At 37.8% G+C, this 21,366-nt stretch overlaps 1 pseudogene; it reads left to right on the top strand.

Annotated features, from left to right (window-relative positions):
• Positions 1–5,405: 5,405 nt before the first annotated feature.
• LOC119525727 overlaps positions 5,406–21,366 on the top strand; it is a 34,118-nt pseudogene continuing 18,157 nt past the window's right edge.

The following is a 21,366-nucleotide window of genomic DNA, read 5'->3' as shown; positions in this document are numbered from 1 at the left end:
GTATGTCCAGATTAAATCACTTGGCAAGAAAAGATGTAGATTGAAGACAGAATCATAAGTAAACTTCAAAAACTTAAAGGAGAAGCAGAACAAGTTACTTGATGTAGAAAACTGGGTATCAGAAAGGTAGCATCCTGCATATAAGGTTTGTAACATAACATACCTGTTCATCCAGGAGCATGGGTAGTTCATTGAAGACAGATGAAGGGCTGAACACACTGAGTGTGTATGTAGGAAGAAAATTCATGTCAGGCTCACCAGTTGCATTACCACACTGATCAAATTTTCTACTTCAGAGCATTTTTGAATTTCAGATTTGTGGGTAAGAAATTTAAAACCTGGTTAGGATGACATTGCCATTCGTAAGAAAACCTGCAAGTCTTGTTCACTTATAAGACAAAGAGGAGTTGACTTCCAGAAAAACAAGTCAAGACTAAAGCATAGTGGATGAAGGAGGGAAAACTGATGGAAAAAAGCATGTTGACAATGGTTGCTGAAATAATTAGTGGAGATGAAGATGGAGTTTTGTAGAAAGGAGTAAAACAGAAGAACTAACAAAGAGATGCTGGGAAGTATCTTAAATTTATAAAAATGATTAATAAAATAGAGCTTTACAACCCTTTCCAAGATGAGAAAAGAATTACTGCATTCTTAAAAGGAGCATAAACAATATCAAAGAAAGTTGTCTTCCACACCATTTTTTTTCTCTCTTCATCTTTCTAGTCCTAACAATATTGTAGTAATTTTGAAAAGGCAGAAAATTTTTTCAAAGCTATTGTCAGAGGGTGAAGTAAATATTCAAAATGTCAGGGTTAGAAAGATGTTCATAACCTTTGGTTTTGTGACAATCTAAGGAGAGTACAGTGTGCTTGCTTTCAGGAAGAGGAATGTAGGGAGTGTAAGATTTCTTTTAATCCTTGATTCTAAACAGTCACTTGATTGCCAAGAAAAAGAGCTCATTATCCTTCCTTGTGATTGTGATTGTCCTCCCCTTTCCTCTGTAAACATTTTAACAGTAGGAATCATTTTGCTAATAATTCTAGGTGTGTATTTTTGCCTACACTGATGAAGAATATGTGAATGGAGAACTTTGGGCTTAGTAGCAATATAAAAGTATGTTTCTAGAAGTTACTTTTTTCTATTTTGAAATAAATTCAAAGTTATAGGAACAGTTGCAAAAACAATACTAAACCCATACACAGAATTCCATCATACCCTGACCCCCCTCCCCTGATAGCTCAATCCACCGACTTTAACATTCTGTCACATCGCTATTTCTTTCCCTCCCTCCCTCTGTATCTATCAACCATCATCTATTGCTCTTCTTCTGAACATATGAGAGCTAGCTGCACACATCCTTGAACATACACTATAATTCATGTATACACTTCCATGAACAAGAACATTCTTTTATGCAATTCCATTAAGCACAGCTAAGAAGTACAAGAGATTCCACAATGATATGAAGCTGACATTCTATATTTCCTTTTCCTTATGTCTCAACTGTGTCCCTTTGAGTCACCTGTCCTCTATCCTCCAATCCCATCCAAGTTCATCCTTGGCATTCAATTATCATCTATTTAGACTGTCTTTTTTTTCAATTGTGGAAACATATATACAGCCTAAATCTTCCCATTCCACCCCCTCCCTAGCCTTCCATTAGTGGGATTAATCACATTTAGAATGATGGTATTCTCTTTCCCACCATCCATTGCCAGAAATTTCCCTTCACCTCAAACAGCAACCCTACACTCCTTTCTTAACTTCCCATTGCCCCTTCCCCCGTTTCTCTTAACCCAAACTCTAATTTCTTCTCTATGGTTATATTCTCTGATAATTTCTTTGTGTTTACTGTGGGGCTTAAATTAACCTCTTAAATCCATATCAATCTTGTTTTCTTTGATACCACCTTCACTTCAATAGGACACATAAACTATGTTCCTATACTCCTCCATTCCCCCACCTTTATATAGTTGTCTAAAATTACATATTTTACATTGAGTTCAAACCCACTGATTTGCCATTAGAGTTTGTGTATTTTATATCATGTAGGAAGTAAATAGTGGAGTTACAGTTCAAAAATTATTGACTTCTATTTGTATTCCATTGTGACTGGAGAATGTGCTTTGAGTATATTCAATTTTTTTTTTAAATTTCTTGATGCTTGTTTTATGTCCCAGCTTATGGTCCCTTCTGGAGAAAGATCCATGATCACTGGATAAAAATGAGTGTCCTGGTGATTTGGGATGTAAGGTACTATATATGTCTGTTAAAATTCTCTGTATCTCTTTCTCCTTTCTTTGCTTCTCTGTTGGTTGGGCTCCCTTTAGTATCTGAAGTAGGGTAGGTCTTTTATTGGCAAAGTGTCTCAACATTTGTTTGTCTGTGAAAAATTTCAGCTCTCCCTCAAATTTGAAGGAGAGTTTTGCTGGATAAAGTATTCTTGTTTGGAAATTTTTCTCTCTAAGTATCTGAAATATGTCATGCCACTGCCTTCTCAGCTCCATGGTGGCCACTGAGTATCACAACTTAGACTTATGTTGTTTCCTTTGTATGTGGTGAATTGCTTTTCTCTTGCTGCTTTCAGAACTTGCTCCTTCTCTTCAGTATTTGAGAGTCTGATCAGAATATGACTCAGAGTGGGTTTATTTGGATTTATTCTATTTGGAGTTTGCTGGGCATTTATGCTTTGTGTATTTTTATTGTGTATAAGGTTGGGGAAGTTTTCCCCCAAAATTTCTTTGAATGCTCTTTCTAGACTGTTACCCTTCTCTTCCCGTTCTGGGACACCAAAAAGTCTTAAGTTTAGACTTTTTTTTTTTTTATCTATCATATCCCTGAGACCTATTTTGTTTTTTGTTTTTTTTATATTTTTCCATTCTTTCTTTTGTTCTTTCATTTTCTGTTCTGTGGACTTCTAGGACACTGAGACATTGTTCAGCTTCCTCTAGTCTTCTATTGTGAATATCCAGAGTCTATTTAATTTGGCAAACAGTTTCTTTTATTTCCATAAGATCTTCTATTTTTTTATTTACTCTTGCAATGTCTTCTTTATGCTCTTCTAGGGTCTTCTTTATGTCACTTATATCCTGGACCATGGTCTTCTTGATGTCCTTTAAATCCTTTGCCATGTTTTCATTCCTTGATTGTAGTTCTTTGATTAATTTTGTGAGATACTGTGTCTCTTCCAATATCTTGATTTGTGTGTTTGCAGTTGGATTCTCCATATCATCTGACTTTATCATATGCAATAAGATTTTCTGTTGTTTCTGGCCTCTTGACATTTGCTTTGCTTGATAAGGTTGTTTCAAGTTGTAAAAAAAAAAACTATCTAATTTTTCAGAAACACAGTTTGGTGGCATACACTTTCTCTCAGTACCCAGCAGATGGTGTCTGTGAGTCACCTATACCCCTCAAGTCAGTTCTCCACCTTGTCCCATGGTGTGTGGGGAAATGATTCTTGTGGGGTTCGGTTGGAGAACTTAGTTTGGATGTGTTGTTGGAGCCATCCTCCCTGAATGTGTGGTGTGTGTATACGTGGCTACAGAGGAAGGACAGCTTTAATATTCAAATCCCCCAGGTTCCCAGAGATTCAAGGCTGCCACAAGAGTCTAAGCCTTCATTTCATTTCAGCCCCAGACCCTCTCTCTTGCTGTCTCACAAACCACTGGACTTGGCATAGTGTCCCTGGGTTCTCTGAGTGGGTCCCCCCACCCAGCTTTGATCTTCCAGGAGCTCAGCCAAGGGAATGCTGTGCTATGTCACCAGTGTGTGCCATCCCTCAAGGGAAGCCCCAGGCCACCAGGCCATACTGGTGTGCTTTCAGCCTGATGCAATGATGGCTGAATGGGGTGTCTCCACACCTCCCTTCTCACACAGTTCCTCCTTCCCAGCTCTGGGAAAACTGGTGGGGCTCTGGGCTGTGGGCACAGCCCCAGGCAGGAGTTTATCCAGCCCTCCAGGGAGCCAGCTGCTAGCCATGTGGTTTCTTTCAGCTTCTGGCTCTCCCCTCCATTCCCCCAGTGCCAAGGGTATCTGCAGTGGGCTATCTTCCAGGTCAGACACCAAGAGGCCAGCCCAGCCCCCTCTTGCTGTGTTTTACTGCATGGTTCCCACTATCACAGCTGCAGCCACTCCTGGGTTTTTCCCTTTTATTTTCTTTTTTTTTTTAAAGAGCCCATTTGTCTCCAAACGCCAACCCCTGGCTTCCCTAGACCACTGCATGGCTGTGGGTCTTCCAGCCAGCTTACTCACTCATTTCAGAATGCAGACTCCTGGTTTCACCAAGTATATGGCCCCTGTGGAACCAGCAGAACATGTCCAGCTGGTGCATCACTGTAACCAGTGTTCTGGGTCACTTGCTGGTTTTTATCTAGTGTTTTTATGGAGGTCTTCTTTTGCCATGTCTCACATAGCTGCCATCTTAGTTTCTTCTAGAAGTTACTTTAAAACTGATGGAAATTGCTACCTTGTGCAAACATGTCAGTTTATATAGGTCAGTATTTTTCATTGATTTGATATGAGGTATTTGCCTGTAAAGGTACAGTTGCAAAGCAATCTTTCCTCTGAACATCCAAATATATCAGGTAATATGAGTAAGCTAAAGTAATTCAAAGGATTTCACTCACATGGAAATTAGGGCCAAAGATTAGACAAAGATTACAGAAATTAAGTTTATACTCTAGAAGATTGGAAAAAGCACTTAGAGCTTAGCTTTAAAACCATGTATCAAATATTTACATCCATACTATCTCACAATCCACAAGGATACTAAAAATCTTTTACATACACAAACACAGACACACACACATGCACAAACAAGTACTTTCCCATAACCTTAAGTTATTTTCAAAGAAACTGTATTAACTGTATTTGACTTTATTCCTCATCTTCTATTTCAAAGAGATGGTGTTCCATTTAAGATAAATGAAGGTACCATTGTTAAGTTCTTTGGTTTCATTTCTATTTTAAGTTTTGGAGATATATGCATTTATATCAACAACAGCCAACTGATTGCTTTTCTGAAGGAAGATGTATTGTAAAACAATTAGATCTCAGTGACATTTATTAAAAAATTCCTGGATGAATCAGTATCTGGAATAATTTTCATGTGCTATGTTAGAAATTAAGTCACCACCCAATGGAGATTTTTATTTTCAGAATTCTTTACTATGTTCTGAAGTGACTTCCCTATTCTCAGGATAAGACCATCAATAGAATGAGTTAAATGGAAAAACAGTATGAAAAGCCTGTCTCACCATATATAACAAATGCAAAGATGTGAGACATGCGAGTGTACACAGATGGTGACAGTGTCAGAATTTTAACTGATCTTTTTCAGTTGACCATGCATAATTTAATGTCAGTCAATTGAGGCACAATAGAAAACAGAAAAGTTGTGAGACATGGTTGAAAAAGAATCTCCTTCAGACAGTACTAACACAGCAGGTAAACAATACTATTGAAAGATTTTCTATATAGATTTGGAAGTTCTACATTTTTTTTTCTGTTCTGGAAAGGCCTAGAATGTAAGTATTAGAATATTTTTATTCCTATTGACAATTCTTTATAACAAAGTATTTTGTAATAGTCACACATAGATATAAATAGAAAAATATAAAAGTTTTTTCTAAAGGATATTAAGAGAGGGAAGATGGTGGATTAAGAGAGTCAGGGCAAAAAATGTCTGAGAAAAACACTAAATAAGAGACAGAAAGTGTTCTAGAATATCAGTTCCAGCATTGCACTGACTGGACAAGGTCTGCTAAATCCACAGGGATTGTGCACTTGGTGAAACTGAGAGTCTGTGTTCAGAAATGAGTGAGTGAGCCTGCTAGGCAGCCAGCAGCCATGCAATGGTAAGGAGAAACCAGAGGTTGGTGTTTGGAGATGGATTAGTTTAAAAACCCCAAAAGCAGCTGCAGATCTGGCAGCAGGAGCCACAGAGTGGAGCATGGGGAAGTCCCTTCTGCACACTGGACACAGGACTCTGTATCTGGTATGGATGATAGCCTTTTGCACACCCACAGCTAATTGCCCCAGAGCTAGGAAGGTAGAGATACACTAAAAGGGGGAAATGACCATGCTCCATACAGCCATCTTTTCAGTGGGCTGTGCCTGCATGGCACAGTGGCCCAGAGCTACACCATGCAGTCAAGTGCAGTGAGAAGTGCTGTCCAAACCCCAGGCAGCCACCTCAGTCTCTGGTGTGGATACTAGACTTTCACACACCCACAGCTAATTGTCCCATAGCTAGGAAGGCAGGGGACCCCTGAAAGGGGAATTTACCACACCCCATACAGCCAAACTCTCCCTGGGCTGGGAATGCCCTTGCATGGTGCAGCAGCCCAGAGCTTCCCCTGAAGACTGCACTCAGCTGTGATGTTGTGCTTCTTCCCCCCGTGGAGGCCCTTGGAGGCAGGGCCTGCAAAGAAGTCCCAGGGGCCCTACACCAACACCAAGGACTCATGGGTCTGGAGCAGAGACAGACTGGGGAGACTGAGCCAAAGATTTGGATTCCTGCAATAGCTTTTAGTCTCAAGGAATGCCTAGGAGATTTGATTTTCAAGCCAATCTCCCTCCCTAACTGCTCAGACTCAACCCACATATTCAGGGCTGGAGTACCAACTACACATGGAAATGTGGTGCAATGATTGGATCTCCACAAGATATGGGCCACCAATCACCTCATAGAAAATGTTGGGGAGAACAGGCTTGAGGGTAATAGGTGGCTTGTGGGTGCCATCTGCTGGCAACTCAGAGTAAGTTCACTCCAAAAAGCTGTAGCTCTGACAAATTAGAGATAATTGTTCAAATAAGTCCGCATATCCCAAAAGAACCCTATCAAGATAAGCAAATGCAAAGAGGCCAAAAGCAACAGAAAATTTTAAAGCAGATGAAGAAACCAGATATTGATAACCAAGAAATGGATAACCCAAAACAAAACACCCAAATCAAAAGATCAGAGGAGACACAGAACTTAGAGCAATTAATCAAGAACTAATGACAAACAGTGAGATAATGGCACAGGATACAAAGGACATGAAGAAGACCCAAGAAGAGCAAAATGAAGAATTTGTAAGAGTAAATTAAAAATAGATGACCTTATGGAAATAAAAGAAACTGTTGATCAAATTAAGAAGATTCTGGATACGCACTGTGCAAGAATAGAGGAAGCCAAAGAGACAATCAGTGAACTGGAAAAGGACAGAATGGACAGTGAAAGTACAAAAAAAATTATGGGGAAAAATTGAGAAATCAAAATGGACCTCAGGGATATAATGAACAACATAAAGTATGCAAATATAAGCATCATTGGTGTTCAAGAAGGGGAAGGAAATGGTAAAGGTCTAGGAAGAGTATTCAAAAAAATCATAGGGAAAAACTTCCCAAACCTTGTAGACAACCTAAATACACAAATCATAGATGCACAAAGAACTCCAAACAGAATAAGTCCAAATAAAGCCACTCAGAGACACATTCTGATCAGATTACAAAATGCTGAAGAGAAGAAGAAAGTTCTGAAAGCAACAAAACAGAAGCAATTCACCACTTACAAGGGAAACAGCATAATACTAATCAGTGACTACTCAGTTGCCACCATGGAGGCAAGAAAGCAGTGGTAGACATATTTAAAATTCTGAAAGACAAATTTGCCAACCAAGAATACTTTATCCAGCAAAGCTCTCCTTCAAATTTGAGAGATGAAAATTTTCACAAACAAATGCTCAGAGAATTTGCTAATAAGAGACCTGCCCTACTTGAGATATGAAAGGGAGTCCTACTGCCAGAGAAACAAAGAAATGATAGAGAGGTATGAAGAAAGATTCAGAACTAAAGAGAATTAGTAAGGGTATATTAAAGGACATTAAGAGAGAGAGGGGAAAAATATATATGACAAACATAAACCAAATGATAGGATGGATGACTCAAGAAATGTCTTCACAGTAACAACATTGAATATGAATGGATTAAATTCCACAATTAAAAGATATAGATTGGCAGAATGGATTAAAAAAATATGAACCATCAATATGCTACTTTCAAGAGACTCATCTTTGACATAGGGACACAAAGAAACTGAAAGTGAACAGATGGAAAAAATATTTCATGCAATCTACAGCCAAAAGAAAGCAGGAGTAGCAATATTAATCTCAGATAAAATAGACTTTAAATGCAAGGATGCTATGAGAGACAAAGAAGGTGACTACATGCTAATAAAATGAAAAATTCCCCAAGAATAATAAGCAAACATATATATTTATGCACCCAATCAATGTGCCCCAAAATACAGGAGACAAACATTGGCAAAATTAAGGGAAGCAGAAACCCAATGATAGAAGATGGCAGAGTGGTAAGGTGTAGGTTTCAGTTACTCCTCCAGGGCAGTAGGTAGAAAGCCAGGAACTGCATAGGACTGGACACTGCAGAGCAACTTGGCTTTGGGCATACTTCATACAACACTCATGAACAAGTGGAACAGCTGAGATCAGTGAAATCTGTAAATTCTTGTGGCCAGGGTACACATGCCACTCCTGCTAGGCTCAGTCCTGTGGGAGGAGGGGCTTCTGTGCTGGGAATGAGGAGGGAGAACTGCAGTTGTGGCTCTGATTGAAAACTCAGGCTGCTGATTGAAACTCCAAACATAGATAGACTGAGACTAAACACCAGAGAATCCAGGAGCAGTCAACACAGTGGGGCGGAGATAGGACTAGCAAAAACAGCAAATATATATATATAAAATAAAAACAGAGACTTTTTGGACTGGTAAACATAAGATGGAGAAGGGCAGGACTCAGGCAGAGTCAGGCTCATATGCAAATCCAGAGAGTGAAGTCCCTGGTCTGAAGAGCAAAAGAGCCAGTTGGTATCCTGCTTTCTTGATTATTTCTTAATGGCCCTAATCTCCTTGTCTCTTAGCATTTCAATAGCCAATTAGACCTGCAAAGAGGGCCCTTCTATCTTTTAATCTTTTTCTCTTTTTCTAAAACAATTACTCTAAAAAGCCCATTACAGAAAGCCTCAAAGACTTGCAATTTGGGCCCAGGCAATAGCAGAGCTAAGACAGCTCTGAGAGACAAAGCAATAAGTCTAGTGGCTGAGAAAATTCACTAAATGCCACAACTTGCCAAGAAAGGGGTGTGTCCCCTTACAGCCATCTTCCCAGAGGGTTGGGATAGTTCCTTCCTGTCACCAGTGCCACAGAACAGAGGTGCCCCAAACAACCCAGTGCGATGGGAAGTGTTTCCAACAACACACTCACACACCACATCATAGGGCATGGACAACAGCCTTTCATGCACCCACAGCTAATTGTTTCAGAGCATGGAAAGTGGAGCTCTGTGAAACGGTGGAAATTAGCATGCCCCATTCAGCTATCCCTTCAGCAGACTAGGAACACTTCTATGTAGTCCTGCAGCCCAGAACTTCCCTTGGGGGAAAGTGCTCACCTGTGATATAGCACAGTCTTCACTCCACAGGTGACCTGGGAGGGCATGGCTTGGAATAGGGGCCCACCCACAAGTCCCAGGGAACATATGTCAATACCAAGGACTTGTGGGTCAGTGGCAGAGAAAACTGTGGTGACACTGAAATGAAGGCTTAGACTATTGCAATGGCTTAAATCTCAAGGAACACCTGGGAGATTTATTAAAACTGTCCTCTCTCTCTAAATGCTCAGACACATGCCCCATGTGTGGTTTGAATGTATTATGTCTCCCAAAATGTCATTATCTTTGATGTAATCTTGTGTGGGCAGATGTATAAGTGATGATTAGATTGTAACTCTTTGAGTGTTTCCATGGAGATGTGCCCTACAAAACTAGGGCTGATGACACTGATTGTATAATTTCCATGGAGGTGTTACCCTTCCCATTCAGGGAGGGTCTAAATTAAATAACTGGTGCCATATAAATGAGCTGACAAACAGTAGGAACTCAGTGCAGCTGAGAGTGATACTTTGAAGAGGAGATACAGCCAAGAGGGACACAATGAAGACTGCACAGAAGCTGAGCATGTAGCTGAAGATGAGAGACAGTTTATAGACAGATGTTGAAAGCAGACTCTTGCTCCAGAGAAGCTAAGAGAGGACAAACACCTCAAGAGCAATTAAGAATGATATTTTTGAGGATCTGCAACCTACCAAGGCACATTCATGGAGAAAGCAATTTTGAACACAAAACTTTGGAGTAGATGCCAGCCATGTGCTTTCCCAGCTAACAGAGGTTTTCTGGACACCATTGGCCATCCTCTAGTGAAGATACATGATTGTTGATGACTTACATTGGACACGTTACAGCCTTAAGACTGTAACTTTGTAACCAAATAAACCCTCTTGATAAAAGCTTACCCATTTCAGCAACCACCATGGAGGCAAGAAGGCAGTGGAATGATATATTTAAAATTCTGAGTGAGAAAAATTTCCAGCCAAGAATACTTTATCCAGCAAAGCTCTCCTTCAAATTTGAGGGAGAGCTTAAATTTTTCACAGACAAAAAAATGCTGAGAGAATTTGCTAACAACAGACCTGCCCTACTGGAGATACTAAAGGGAGCCCTACAGACAGAGAAACAAAGAAAGAACAGAGAGACTTGGAGAAAGGTTCAGTACCAAAGAGATTCGGTATGGGTACAATAAAGGATATTAATAGAGAGAGGGGAAAAATATGACAAACATAAACCAAAGGATAAGATGGCTGATTCAAGAAAGGCCTTCACAGTTATAATGTTGAATGTAAATGGATTAAACTCCCCAATTAAAAGATATAGATTCGCAGAATGGATAAAAAAAATGAACCATCAATATGTTGCATACAAGAGACTCATCTTAGACACAGGGACACAAAGAAACTGAAAGTGAAAGGATGGAAAAAAATATTTCATGCAAGCCACAGCCAAAAGAAAGCAGGTATAGCAATATTAATCTCAGATAAAATAGACTTCAAATGCAGGGATGTTTTGAGAGACAAAGAAGGCCACTGCATACTAATAAAAGGGGCAATTCAGCAAGAAGAAATAACAATCGTAAATGTCTATGCACCCAATCAAGGTGCCACAAAATACATGAGAGAAACACTGGCAAAACTAAAGGAAGCAATTGATGTTTCCACAATAATTGTGGGAGACTTCAATGCATCACTCTCTCCTATAGATAGATTAACCAGACAGAAGACCAATTAGGAAATTGAAAAGCTAAAAAATCTGATAAATGAATTGGATTTAACAGACATATATAGAACATTTCATCCCAAATCACCAGGATACACATTTTTCTATAGTGCTCATGGAAATTTCTCCAGAATAGATCATATGCTGGGACATAAAACAAGCCTCAATTAAAAAAAATGAAATTATTCAAAGCACATTCTCTGACCTCAATGGAATACAATTAGAATTCAATATCTGTTGGATATTTAGAGAATTCACAAATACCTGGAGGTGAAAGAACATGCTTATAAACAATCAGTGGGTTAAAGAAGAAATAGCAAAGCAAATTGCTAAATATAGAGAAATGAATGAATATGAGAACTCTACATATCAAAACCTATGGGATGAAGCAAAAGCAGTATTGAGGGACAAATTTATAGTACTAAATTCATACATCTAAAAGGAAGAAAGAGCTGCAATCAAAGAACTAGTGTAGCAACAGAAGAAGCTAGAAAATGAACAGCAAACCAATCATAAACCAAGTATAATGAAAGAAGTAACAAGAATAAAAGCAGAAATAAATGACCTAGAGAACAAAAAAAAGGCAATAGTGGGAATAAATAACACAAAAAGTTGTTTCTGTGTGAGGATCAACAAGATTGAAAAGCCCCTAGCTAGACTGACAAAATCAAAAGGAGAGAAGACCCATTAAAAAAAAGTAATGAATGAGAAAGGTGACATTACTGTGGTCCCTGAAGAAATTAGAAAAATTATATGAGGATACTATGAACAAACATATGCCAACAAACTGGATAATGTAGAGGAAATGGACAATTTCCTGGAAACATATGAACAACATAGACGGACCAGAGAAGAAATAGAAGGCCTCAACCAACCAAAAATTAGCAAAGATATCCAATCATTCATCAAAAAGCTTCCCCCAAATAAATATCCAGGGCTAGATGCCTTCACAGCATTATTCTACCATACTTTCCAAAAAGAACTGACAGTGATTTTAAAATCTTTCAAAGCATCAAAGAAAATGGAACACTACATAATGCATTTTATGAAGCTGATATGAATCCAACACCAAAACCAGGCAAAGATGCTACAGAAAAGGAAAACTACAGGCCAAACTCCCTAATGAATATGGATGCAAAAATTCTCAAAAAAAAAAAAAAAATACTTGCAAATCAAATCCAAAGACATCAAAAAAATCATACACCATGACCAAGTGAGTTTCATTCCAGGCATGAAAGGATGGTTCAACATAAAAGAAAATCAATCAATGTATTATAGCACATTAACAAATTAAAAGCAAAAAATCAAATGATCGTCTCAGTAGATGCTGAATAAGCATTCAACAAAATCCAATATCCCTTTTTGATAAAAACACTTCAAAAGTAGGGATTGAAGGAAACTTCCTCAGTATGATAAAGAGCATGTATGAAACACACACAGCCAGCATAGTACTCTATTGCCAGAGACTGAAAGCCTTCCCTCTAAGATCAAGAACAAGACAATGATGCCCGCCATTACCACTATTATTCAACATTGTGCTAGAAGTGCTAGCCAGGGCAATCTGGCAAGACAAAGAAGTAAAAGACATCCAAATTTGAAAGAAAGAAGTAAAAGAGTCATTAGTTGCAGAAGATATGAGATTATATCTGGAAAACCCTGCAAAATCAACCTTATAGTTTCTAGAGCTAATAAAAAATTTAGCAAAGTGGCACAATAAAAGATTAATGCAGATAAATCAGTAATGTTTCTATATGTTAGAAATAAACAAAGTGAAGAGACTCTCAAGAAAAAGATACCATTTTCAATAGCAGCTAAAAATTCAAGTACATAGGAATAAACTTAACCAAAGATGTAAAAGACCTATACAAAGAAAACTACATAACTCTACTAAAAGAAATAGAAGGGGACCTTAAAACATGGAAAAATAATCCATGTTCATGGATAGGAAGGCTAAATATCATTAAGACGTCAATTCTACCCAAACTCACCTACAGATTCAATGCAATCCCAATCAAAATTCCAACAACCTACTTTGCAGACTTGGAAAAGCTAGTTATCAAATTTATTCGGAAAGGGAAGATGCCTTAAATTGGTAAAAAACACTCCAAAGCAGAAAAATAAAGTGGGTGGACTTACATTCCCTGAATTTGAAGCTTATTATAAAGCCACAGTAGTCAAAACAGCATGGCACTGGCACAAAGATGGACATATTGATCAATGGAATCAAATTGAGAATTCAAAGATAGAACCCCAGATCTAAGGCTGACTGATCTTTGATAAGCCCTCAAAGCCACTGAACTGGAATGTAACAGTCTTTTTAACAAAGGGGGCTGGGTGAGTAGGATATCCATATCCAAAAAATGAAAGAGGACCCCTACTTCACACCCTACACAAAAATTAACTCAAAGTGGATCAAAGATCTCTATATAAAAGACAGCACCATAAAACTCCTAGAAGATAATGTAGGAAAACCTCTTCAGGACCTTGTATTAGGTGGCCACTTCCTAGACCTTATACCCAAAGCATAAACAACAAAAGAAAAAATAGATATATGGGAACTCCTCAAGCTTAGAAGTTTCTGTACCTCAAAGGAATTTGTCAAAAAGGTGAAGAGGTAGCCAAATCAATGGGAAAAATTTTTGGAATCCATGTATCTGACAAAAGACTGATATCTTGCATATATAAGGAAATCCTACAACTCTATCACAACAGTAAAGACAGACAAATTAAAAAATTGGCAAAAGATATGAAAAGACAGTTTTCTGAAGAGGAAATACAAATGACCAAGAAACACATGAAAATGTTCAGCTTCACTAGCCATTACAGAGATGCAAATTAAGACCTCATTGAGATACCATCTCACACCAACTAGAATGGCTGCCATTAAAAAAACAGGAAACTACAAATGCTGGAGAGGATGTAGAGAAATCGGAACTCTTATTCATTGTTGGTAGAACTGTATAATGGTTCAGCCACTCTGGAAGTGAGTCTGGCAGTTCTTTAGAAAATTAGATATAGAAATACCCTTTGATCCAGAAATTGCTCTTCTTGGTATACACCTGGAAGATCTGAAAGCAGTGACATGAACAGATATCTGCACACCAATGTTCATAGCAGCATTATTCACAACTGCCAAGAGATGGAAACAACCCAAATGTCCTTCAACATGAGTGAATAAATAAAATATGGTATATACATACAATGGAATACTATGCAGCAGTAAGAAGGAATGATATCATGAAACATATGACAACAGGGATGAAACTTTAAGGCATTATGCTGAGAGAAATAAGCCAGGTCCCAAAATAGAAATATTATATGATACCACTACTATGAACATGGAAATATGTAAAACAAATGGTTTATAATGTAGAATGTAGGGAACTAGTGATAGAGAGTAGTTAATGGAGGGGGAATGATTACCCCATAAGAACAGATAAGCTATTCTGGGTAAATTTAATGTTCTGGGAATTTCCAGAAATGACTGTGGTTTGTTAACTTCTGATGGGAATGGTAGGGACAAATTCACAGAAATGATGCTCTGTTAGGTTATTTTCTTGGGGTAGAGTAGGAACATGTTGGAAGTAAAGTAGTTATTTAGGTTAGTTGTCTTTTTCTTACTCCCTTGTTATGTTATATTTGTTAGAAATGTATTTTACTGTATGTTTTCTTATAATGATTTTGGTATAGTCAATTATAAAAAAAGTTAATTAAAAATACAATGAAAAATATATGCAAACCCCCCTTTAGGAACTGGTGGAGAATTCAGGGGTGTTCAAATTCCCCACCTCAATTGTTGCTGCTGTGCTCACAGACATAGGGGCTGGTGGCCTGATGGGCTGAGCCCTCCATCATGGGACTTGCCCTTGGCAAGACTGTTGCTGTAAAGGAGAGGCTAGGCCTCCCTATAATTGTGCCAAAGAGCCTCCTCCCAAACGCCTCTTTTTTGCTCAGATGTGACCCTCTCCCTCTAGCTAAGCCAACTTGGTGGGTGAAATAACTGCCCTCCCCCCTACATGGGATCTGACACTCAGGGGAGTGAATCACACTGGCAGCATGGAATATGACTCCCAGGGCAGAATCTAGACCTGGCGTTGTGGGATGGAGAACATCTTCTCGACCAAGAGGGGGATGTGAAAGGAAATAAAATAAGTTTCAGTGACTGAGAGATTCCAAAAGCAGCCAAGAGTTCACTCTGGTGGGCACTCTTATGCACAATAAAGACAAATCTTTTTAGTTTCTAATGAATTGGAATAGCTAGCAGTAAATACCTGAAACTATCAAACTAAAACCCAGAACTCATGAATCTTGAAGATCATTGTATAACAATGTAGCTTATGAGAGGTGACAGTGTGATTGGTAAGACCATATGGACCACACTTCCCTTTGTCCAGTGTATAGATGAATGAGCAGAAAATTGGCAGCAAAAAAAGGCACCCAGTATTCTTTTTTACTCTAATTGTTCTTTTTCACTTTAATTTTTATTCTTATTATTCTTGTGTGTGTGGTAATGAAAGTGTTCAAAAATTAATTTTGGTGATGAATGCACAACTATATAATGGTACTGTGAACAATTGAATGTATACTTTGTACAATTGCATGGCATGTGAATATATCTCAATAAAAATGAATTAAAAAATTAAAGGAAGCAATAGATGTTTGCACAATAGTTGTGGGAGATTTCAATACATCACTCTCTCCTATTGAATGATCAACCAGACAGAGGACCAAAAAGGAAATTGAAAACTTAAACAATCTGATAAATATATTTGAATTAACAGACATATATGGAACATTACATCCCTAATCACCAGGATATACATTCATCTCTAATGTTCATAGAACTATCTCCAGAATAGATCAAATGCTGGGCCACAAAGCATGGATCTATACATTTAAAAATTGGAAATTATTCAAAGCCCATTCTCTGATCAAAATGCAATAAAATTACAAGTCAATAACCATTAGAGACTTAACAAAATTCACAAATATCTTGAGATTAAACAAAACACTCCTAAACAATCAGTGGGTTAAAGAAGAAATGGGAAGAGAAATTCCTATTTATATAGAAATGAATGAAAATGAGAACATATAAATACTTATGGGATGAAGGACAGGTGGTATTGGGGCAGAAATTTATAGTCCTAATGCATACATTAAAGGAAGAAAAAGCTAAAATCAAAGAACTAATGGAGCAACTGAAGAAGCCAGAAGTTGAACATCAAAGTAATCCTAAACCAAATGGAAGAAAAGAAACAACAAGGATTAAAGCAGAAATAAATGACACTGAGAACAAAAAGAAATAGAGAATTCAAAAAACACAAAAAGTTGGTTCTTTGCAAGATCAACAAGATTGACAAGCCCCTAGCTAGACTGACAAAATCAAAAAGAGAGAAGATCCAAATAAACAAAATAATGAATGAGAGAGCTGACATTACTTTGTACCCCAAAGAAATTTAAAAATTATATATTATGAGAGGATAGTATGAACAACTGTATGCCAATGAACAAAATTTAGAGGAAATAGACAATTTCCTGGAAACACTTGAACAACCTAGACTGACCAGAGATGAAATAGAAGACGTCAACACACCAATCACAAGCAAAGAAATCCAATCAGTCATCAAAAAGCTTCCCACAAATAAATGCCCAGTGTCAGATGGCTTCACTGGGAATTCCACCAAACATTCCACAAAGAACAGACAGGAATGAATCTTGGTTGAACTCTTTCAAAACATTGAAGAAAATGGAAAACTACCTAACACATTTTACGAAGCTAACATTACTCTAATACCAAAAGCAGGTAAAGATGCTATAAGAAAGGAAAACTACAAGCTAATCTTGCTAATGACTATAGATGCAAAAATTCTGAACAAAATATTTGTGAAGCAAATCCAAAGACACATTAAAAAAACCATAAACTATGACAAAGTGGGGTTCATCCTAGGTATGGAAGTATGGTTCAGCATAAAAAAGTCAATGTATTACAAAACACTAATAAATCAAAAGTGAAAAATCAGGTCATCATTTCAATAGATGCTGAAAAAGCATTCAACAATATCCAGCAAACTTTTTTGATAAAAACACTTCAAAAAGTGGGAATTGAAGGATACCCTCAGCATGATAAAGGGCATATATGAAAAACCCACAGCTAGCATAGTGCTTAATGGTGAGAGACTGAAAACCTTCCCTCTAAGATCAGGAATGAGAAAGGAATGCCTGCTGTCACCCCTGTTATTCAACATTGTGCTAGAAGTGCTAGCCAGAGCAATTCAGCAAGACAAATAAATAAATGGTATCCAAATTGAAAAGGAAGGAGTAAAACTGTCATTATTTGCATATGGTATGATCTGATATCTAGAAAGCCCTGAGAAGTTGACAACACAGTTACTTGAGCTAATAAACAAGTTTAGCATAGTAGCAGGATAGAAGATTAATGCACATAATCAGTAAAGTTCCTATAAACTAGTAATGACCAAACTGAAGAGATACTCAATAAAAAGATACCATTTTCAATAGCAACTAAAAAATACAAGTAACTAGGAATAATCTTAACCAAAGATGTAAAAGACCTATACATAGAAAACAATATAACTTTACTAAACAAAACAGAAAGGGACCTAAAAAGATTGAAAAATATTACTTGTTCATGGATAGAAAGGCTAAATGTCATTCAGATGTCAGTTCTACCCAAACTCATCTACAGATTCAATGCAATCCCAATCAAAATTCCAACAACCTACTTTGCAGACTTGGAAAGCTAGTTATCAAATTTACTTGGAAACGGAAGATGCCTGGAATTGGTAAACACTCTAAAAAAGAAAAATGAAGTGGGAGGACTTACACTCCCTGACTTTGAAGCTTATTAGAAAGTCACAGTAGTCAAAATAGCATGGTACTGGCACAAAAATAGACATATTGATCAAAGGAATTGAATTGAGAATTTGGAGATAGACCCCCAGATCTACAGCTGACTGATCTTTGATAAGCCACTGAACTGGGACATAACAGTCATTTCAATAAATGGGGCCTGGAGAGTTGGATATCCATGTCCAGAAGAATGAAAGAGGACCCCTACCTCACACCTTACAAAAGTTAACCCAAAATGATTAAAGACATCAACAGTATCCACTCGTCTGTTGAAGGACACTTGGGTTGTTTCTATCTCTTGTGAATTGTGAATATTGCTGCTGTGAACATTGGCATGCAGATATCTGTTTGTGTCACTGCTTTCAGATCTTCCAGGTATATACCAAGAATTGCAATTGCTAGGCCAAAGTGTATCTCTATATCTAGTTGTCTAATTAAATGCCAGACTGTCTTCCAGTGTGACTGTACCATTATACAGTCCCACCAACAATGAATAAGAGCTCCAATTTCTCCACATCCTCTCCAGCATTTGTAGATTCCTGTTTGTTCAACGGCAGCCAGACTAATTGACAGTACCACAAAACTCCTAGAATATAATGTAGGGAAACATCTTCAGGAACTTGTATTAGGAAGTTACTTCCTAGACCTTACGCCCAAAGCACAAACAAAAGAATAAATAGATAAATGGGAACCCCTGAATCTTAAAAGCTTCTGCACCTCAAAGGAATTTGTCAAAAAGGTAAAGAGGCAGCAAACTCAATGGGGAAAAAATATTTGGAAACCATGTATCTGACAAAAGACTATCTTGCATAGATAAAGAAATCCTACAACTCAATGACAATGTTACAGACAGCCCAATCCAAATTTGGCAACACTCATGAAAAGACAGTTCTCTGAAGAGGAAATACAAATGTCCTAAATACACATGAAAAAATATTCAGCTTCACTAGCTATTAGAGAGATGCAAACTAAGACCACAATGATATATCATCTCCCACCAATTAGATTTGCTGCCATTAAACAAACAGGAATCTACAAATGCTGGAGGGGATTCCAAATGGATTCAAGAGGTTATTGTGGTGGGCACTCTTATATACTGATAACCCTTTTTAGGTTTTAATGTATTGGAATACATTGTTCATAGCAGCAATATTCACAATTGGCAAGAGACAGAAACAACCCAAGTGTCCTTCAACAGATGAGTGGATAAACAAAATATGGTATATACACATGATGGAATAGTATGTGGCAGTGAGAAAGAAATAGGTTGTGAAACATATGACAACATGGATGAACCTTGAAGACATAATGCTGATTGAAATAAGCTAGTCACAAAAAGAGTAATATTGTAGGTTACCATTAATTATTATTAAGAGTAATATTGTAGGTTACATTGATATTGTAGGTTACTAATATTGTAGGAACACTGAAAAATGTAAAAGGAATGTTTTTCATTATGTAGAATGTAGGGGATATAGTGAGAGACAGCAAATAGTGAAGGGGGAATGATTATCTAATAAGAACAGAAAAGTTGTTTTGGGTAAACATCATGTTATGGGAATGTTCAGGGGTGACTGTGGTTTGTAAATTTCTGGGGGGAATAGTAAGAACAAGTTGGCAAAAATATAGTTATTTTAGTTTACTGTTTTTCTAGTTCCTTTGCTGGGTTATAATCTAAACATTCTCTTGGGTTATAGTAGGAACATGTTGGAAGTAATATACTTGTGCCAGTTTGAATGTATTATGTACCCCCAAATGCCATTATCTTTGATGTAATCTTGTGTGGGCAGATGTTATCAGTGTTGATTAGATTGTAATTCTTTGAGTGTTTCTGTGGAATGTACCCCACCCAGCTGTGGGTGATGACTCTGGATAATTTCCATGGAGGTGCTGGCCCACCGATTCAGGGTGGGTCTGAATTAAATTACTGGAGCACTATATAAGATCAGACAGAAGGAGCAAGCTGCCACAGGCAAGAGGGACACTTTGAAGAAAGCACAGGAGCTGCAGATGAGAGACAGTTTGAGGACAGCTGTTGGAAGCAGACTTTTGCTCCAGAGAAGCTAAGAGAGGACAAATACCCCAAGTGTGACTAAGAGTGACATTTTTGAGGAACTGCAGCCTAGAGAGGAATGTCCTGGGAGAAAGCCATTTTGAAACCAGAACTTTGGAGCAGATGCCAGCCACATGCCTTCCCAGCTAACAGAGGTTTTCTGGACACCATTGGCCATCCTCCAGTGAAGGTACCCAATTGCTGATTTGTTACATTGGACACTTTATGGCCTTAAGACTGTAACTGTGTAACCAGATAAACCCCCTTTATAAAAGCCAGTCCATTTCTGGTGTTTTGCATTCTGGCAGCTTTAGCAAACTAGAACAATAGTTATAATAGGTTATTTGTTTTTTTTTATTTCTTTATTTTGCTTTTATTTGAAATGTTTTTCCCTTTTTTAAATAGTCTGATAAAGTTAATTGAAAAAAAATATGATGAATAAACATATATGCAGAGATCTCCTGATGAACTGGGGAAAATGCAGATACTGGGCTTCTTCACATGGATGGCTATTGTTCTCACAAATATTGAGGACTGGTGGTATGATGGGCTGAGCCCTCTATCACAGGATTGCCCTTGTGAAGCTTATTACTGCAAAGGAGAGGCTAAACCTGGTCATAATTTTGCCTAAGAGTCTTTGCTTGAATACCTCTTTGTTGCTCAGATGTGGCCCTCTCTCTCTAGCTAAGCCAATTTGATGTGTGAAATCGATGCCCTCCCTCCTAAGTGGGATCTGACACCCAGTGGTGTAGATCTCCCTGACAATACAGGAGATGACTCCCTGGGATGAATCTGGACTTGAAATCATGAGATTGAGAACATCTTCATCAAAAGGGGGATGTGAAATTAAATGAAATAAAGTTTCAGTGGCTGAGAGATTCCAAAAGGTGTTAAGAGGTCACTCTGGTGGGCACTCCTACACACCAATAACCCTTTTTAGGTTTTAATGTATTGGAATAACTAGAAGTAAATACCTGAAAGTAACAAACTGCAACCCAGTAGACTTTGCTCTTGAAGATGTATATATAACTATGTAGCTTACAAAGGGTGTCAATGTGGTTGGGAAAGCCTGTGGATCACATTCCCCTTTATCCAGTGTTTGGATGGATGAGTAGAAAAATGGGGACAAAAGCTAAAGGAAAAATAGGGTGGGGGGTAATGAGGGTGTTCTTTTTTTTACTCTTTTTTTATTCTTTTCTTCACTTTTTTGGGTACCAGGAATATATTTAAAAAATAGTCTGGGTTGATGAATGAACAACCATATGATGGCAATGTGAA

This window comes from Choloepus didactylus, assembly GCF_015220235.1.
Source record: "Choloepus didactylus isolate mChoDid1 chromosome 26 unlocalized genomic scaffold, mChoDid1.pri SUPER_26_unloc1, whole genome shotgun sequence".
In the NCBI taxonomy this organism is placed as follows: Eukaryota; Metazoa; Chordata; class Mammalia; order Pilosa; family Megalonychidae; genus Choloepus; species Choloepus didactylus.
Note: the sequence above shows the minus strand (reverse complement) of the source record. Positions and strands in the feature narration are given on the sequence as shown.